The sequence below is a fragment of the Carlito syrichta genome, unplaced genomic scaffold (genome assembly GCF_000164805.1).
Source record: "Carlito syrichta isolate Samal-C Ts95f unplaced genomic scaffold, Tarsius_syrichta-2.0.1 Scaffold301922, whole genome shotgun sequence".
Classification (NCBI taxonomy): Eukaryota; Metazoa; Chordata; class Mammalia; order Primates; family Tarsiidae; genus Carlito; species Carlito syrichta.
Window position 1 is genome coordinate 12665 of NW_007246018.1, and position 5318 is coordinate 17982.

Here is a 5318-nt window from a genome sequence, read left to right on the forward strand (position 1 = left end):
CTCTTTATATGATTGCAATGATATTATCCATTAGGCATTGCTCTGATTTAGTGGTAGTGAAAGCCTGGGGCACTGTGTTGAGAGGGATTCTGAAGTTTCATCTATGCCGTCAGTGAGAAAGGGCCGCCTGACGACTAGTGATATCTGGCGTCAATGTGAAAAGAGAGAGCAGTAAAAAAACAAAACTCTATGTTTTAAACATGCTTGAGAAATGTATTTATTGTTAATGGTTTTGTTTTTTGAATAGGTAATATATTAATGTGGAAACCGTAAATATGTTACAGAAGAATATACAACGAAAAATTATTTTTCCTTCCATTTTTCTTCCTCTATCCTTCCACTCCTTAGAGGCAAACTATTGTTGCAAGTTCCTTTCAGAGACAGTCTAAGCTTTTAAAGTCATTTCTGTACAAATATTTATTTTTAACACCAATTGTGGCATAATACATGTATTTTTTTCCTGCACCATGTATTTTTAACAGCAAACTTAGTTATTTTGCCACAATTTAAAAAATTAATAATAGACCCCAAACCATTAAATTGTATGTTTTAAATGGGTAAATTGTGTGGTATGTGAATTATTGATATAGTTAGATTAATAGCTACCATATTTATTACTGTTTTCTATTAGTTGTCCTTGTTCTTTGTTCCTATTCTTCTCTTCTACTCTTTTTATGCTTCTGTGGTTTTAACTGAGCACATTTTATATAATTCCATTTTTTCACCATTCATAGCATATCACTTATACTTTTTTTTTTTTTTACTGTTTTTGCTGATTGCCTCAGAGTTTGCCATATACATTTACACCCAATCCAAGTCCACTTTCAAATAACACTATAGCACTTTTTAGATACTGCAAATACCTTGTAATAACAAAATATTGTTAATTCCTCTCTTCTATCCCTGGTATCACGATAACATTTTTTTCATATATACATAAGCGGAGGTAATTTAATACATTGTTGCTTCTATTTGAACAGACTGCTATGTGTTTTCAGTTCAGAATTAGAAACATAAAAATTTGTGTTTTACCTTCATTTATTCCTTCTCCAAGGCTTGCTCTTTCTTTATGTAGATCTGAGTTTCTGATCTTTATTATTTCCTTTCTGTCTAAAGAACTTCTTTTAACACTTTTTACAAGGCAGATAGCAAATTTCCTAAATTTCTGTTTTTCCCAGAATTTTTTTTCTTTACTTTTGAAACATAATTTTAAGGCATACAGAATTCTAGGTTGGTGGGGTTTTTTTTTCCTCTCAATACTTCAAATATTTCACTCTACTTTTGCTTGCATGGTGTCTGTGACAAAGGCAAATGTAATTTTTATTTTTGTTCCTCTATAGGTAAGCTGTTTTTGCCTCAGTCTTCATTCAAGATTTTTTGTTTTTATTTTCTGAATTTTGAAAATAATATGCTTAGGTGTGGTAGTTTTTGTTGTTTGTTTGTTTGTTTGTCTTTTGGCATTTAATCTGCTTGTTGTTCTCTAGTTTTCTGGAATTATGGTTTGGTGCCTGACATTAATTTGGGGAAAATTCTTAGTTTTGGTTTCTTCTTTTCCTTTCTTTTTTTCCCCTCTCCGTACTATGTATTTTGCTTTTGTTTGTTTGTTTTCAGTTTTTTGTCTTTACTTTGCAGTTTTGAAAGTTTCTATTGTCATACTTTCAAACTCAGAAATACTTTCCTCAGAGTGTCCAATGTACTAATGAGTCTATCAAAGGCATTACTCATTTTTGATCTCTAGCATTTTTTGAGTCTTTAAAAAAAATTTCCATCTCTCTGATTATATCACCCATCTGGTCTTGCATGTTGCCTACTTTTTGCATTACAGCTCTTAGCATATAAATTACAGTTGTTTAAATTCCTGGTCTGATCATTCCAACATCATTGCTTTATCTGAGTCTGGTTCTGATGCTTGCTTTTATCTCCTCAAACTGTGTTTTTTTGCCTTGCTGAATGCCTTGTAATTTTTTTGTTGAAAGCTGGACATGATGTAGTGAGTAAAAGGAATGATCATAATAGGCATTTAGTAATGAGATGGTAAGGTGTTGGGGGAGGGAAAGTGTTCTATAGTTCTATGATTAAGTCTCAGTCTTTTAGTGACCCTGTGCCCCTGGGCTGTGAATTTCACAAGTGCTTCTCAATTTTCTCTCTCCCTCCCTTTAGGTGGAACTGGATGGTTAGAGAAGGCTGGATTTGGGTATTTCCCTTCTCCCATATTGGTTAGGCTCTGAGGCTCTAGCAAAATAGTTTCTTTTAGGAGACAGTCTAATTAAAAACAGAATGTTCTAGTGTATTTCTAAATGGTTGTGTTTTTCCTCCACCTGCCAGTAGTATGAGGGAATTCTACCCAAATATTCAATGAGAGAACCTGGTAGGGATCCTAGAGGTAAAATTCACAAAAGTGTGGGATATCTCTGACTGGGCATCTCTGAAGTTTTTAATTCTCAGATTTGTTTACAATTGAACCTCTGCTAATTCAACAACCACAGTTCAGATATTCCTACATTGGTACTGGTTCTCACAGGAGTTTCTGCTTGCAGGTTTTCACTCCAGTAAATTGTGGTTCTCTGTACCTGCCTGTCTGTCTCTCCAATCTCACTATCCGATAGATTTAGGCAAAGTTATTGATTTTTTCAGTTCTTTAATTTTTTTTTTTTTGAGTTGGAGTCTCACTCTGTCGCCCACACTGGAGTGCAGTGGCCGCTCCCGGCCACCGCAGCCTCGACCTGCTGGGCTCCGGCGATCCTTCCGCCTCAGCCTTCCAAGTAGCCGGAATTACAGGCATGCGCTACCACGCCCGGCTGATTTTTTGATTTATTGTAGAGATGAGGTCTTGCTGCCCAGGCGGGTCTCGAACCCGCAGGCTCAGGCAATCCGCTCACCTCAGCCTCCCAAAGGCGCGGGAAGTTCTTTAATCTTTTTACCTGTTGTTAGGATGGAGTGATAACTCCCAAGCTCCTTATGTGATGCAATGAAAACTGAATGTGTCTGCACTTGGCATTTTTCATTTAATAATTTATCATGGGTGGCACACTTCATTAGCAAGGGTACCTGCACAATGAACATTTGTATGCCTAACCCTGAATTGTACTCCACATCTTTAAAATAAAAAAATTAAAAGGAGAAAAACAAAACTCGGAGTAAACAAACAAACAAACAAACAAATCATGGAGATTGTTTCAAATCAGAGCATACAGCACCATTTTTTTTTTTAGCAGGTGCATAGAATTTCATTAAATGAATGCCTTGTTGTTTAGCATGCCCCTATGGACAAATTTTTAGGTTCTTTTTAAATTTTTTGTTATATTTTTCCTACTTATCCTTGACTTGGAACTCAAAATTTTTTGTTATAAACAATGTTGCAATGAATGTCCTTGTACATGGTTCTTTTCACATATATACAAATAAATCTGTAGGATAAATTGTTGGAAAAAAAGATTGTAGACATCATTGCTAAATATTCCTTAATAAAAATTGTAAAATCTATACCCTCAACATCAATGTGTGTGAGTGTTTATTTCCATATAGTCTCACCAATGTAGCATATTATTAAACATTGAAAAATTGTTACCAATGTGATAGCTGAAAAATTATATCTTATTATAGTTTTGATTTATGATAACTAATAAAAAGTGAATTAGATCATTTTTCGACTTATTTAATGGACTTTTTTCCATCTTCTTTGAACTTTGTTCATGTCTTTCTTCCATGTTTCTACTGGTTTGTCTTTTCCTTAATGTTTATAGGTGCTCTTTATACAAGGGAAGACACACACACACAAATGGAATTAGTTTTTGGAAAGCAGGCTCCTTGTAGTATAGGCTTCGCCTGCTAAGTGTTCTAGGAAAGCACTGGCATCAGAGTACCAGCTAGTGTTATTGTGAGAGGCTGCGTTTGGTTACATTGTTGTTGTTGTTTTTTTAAGATTATTTCAGTGTGTTTGCCCATTTCATTATGGGTGATTTACCAGCACACCTGCCCACATTGCACTGAGTGTTCAGCATTTTTTGACCAAAAGCAGCATGCACCCTGTGCCCCAACCTCCCTATTGACCCAGTCTCACCCTGAACAACTTTTTTTTTTGTTTCCTCAGATGGAAACATTTTGCCAATGTGGAAAAGGTGAAACAAAAAATGACAGAAGCAGTAAAAGGCATCAAAATTGATGAGTTCAAAAACTTGAGCAGTGGAAAAAGTATCTTAATAGGTGTATTGCATCAAACGGAGAGTACTTTGAAGGTGGCTTAAATTTAAACATGTAAGAATAAATACACAATTTTTAAATAAATAAATTCTGAATATTTTGGGTCCCCCCCTTGTACGTCAAGGAAATTAACTCTTTGTCATATGCATCCAAAGACATGTATTCATTTTCCTAGTCTAAATTTTTTTGTTTTTGTTTTTTATTGGCTTTTTAATGGTATTTTCTTGCCACAGAGAATTTTAAAAACACATAAATGATTAAATTTAGTAGACTTTTTATTGGTAACCTCTGAATTTTGCATTATACTTAGAAGGCTTTTCCTTGCTGTTTTTATATTTTTACTTTTTATGTTTAAATTTTTGATTCCTCTAGAATCTATTTTGGTGTAAGTTGTAAATTAGGACACCAGCGTGTTTTAGTATTTTTTTTCACTTGGCTACCCAGTAGAATCAATTTTGGCTATGCTACTTTAACTGAATATTTAAACATTTTCCCATTTCTTATATAACTTTTCAGGAATCACTTTTTATTATACCCATATTATAATAGCAATATTATATTGGAAAAGAGTACTTTTTCATTTTTGTTATTACATATCACGCTACAATGCCCTTCTTCATGTATATTTTCTTGTTGCTGTTGAATTATTTCTGTGGAATACATTATTAAGAATGGAATAATTGAGTTTTGCTAAGTATAATCACATTGTTTTTCCAAAGTGTTAATCCCACTATTAATAAAATTCCACCAGTTTAGGCTGTAATTTAAAAAACTATCACATTAAGCTGAAAAACTAGAAATCAAAGCTTGTTTGTTTGTTTCTTTGTTGAGTCAGTGTTTCACTCTGTCACCCGGGCTGTAATGCAGTGGCATGATCGTGGCTCACCACAGTCTTGACCTCCTGGACTCAGCTGATCCTTCTGTCTCAGCCCCCCAAGTAGGTGGGACTACAAGAGTGCAGCCCTATGCCTGGCTAATTTTTATTTATTTATTTATTTATTTTATTTTTTACTTTTTTGAGTTGGAGTCTCACTCTGTCGCCCAGACTGGAGTGCAGTCAGCCTTGACCTGCTGGGCTCCGGCGATCCTTCCGCCTCAGCCTTCCAAGTAGCTGGAAC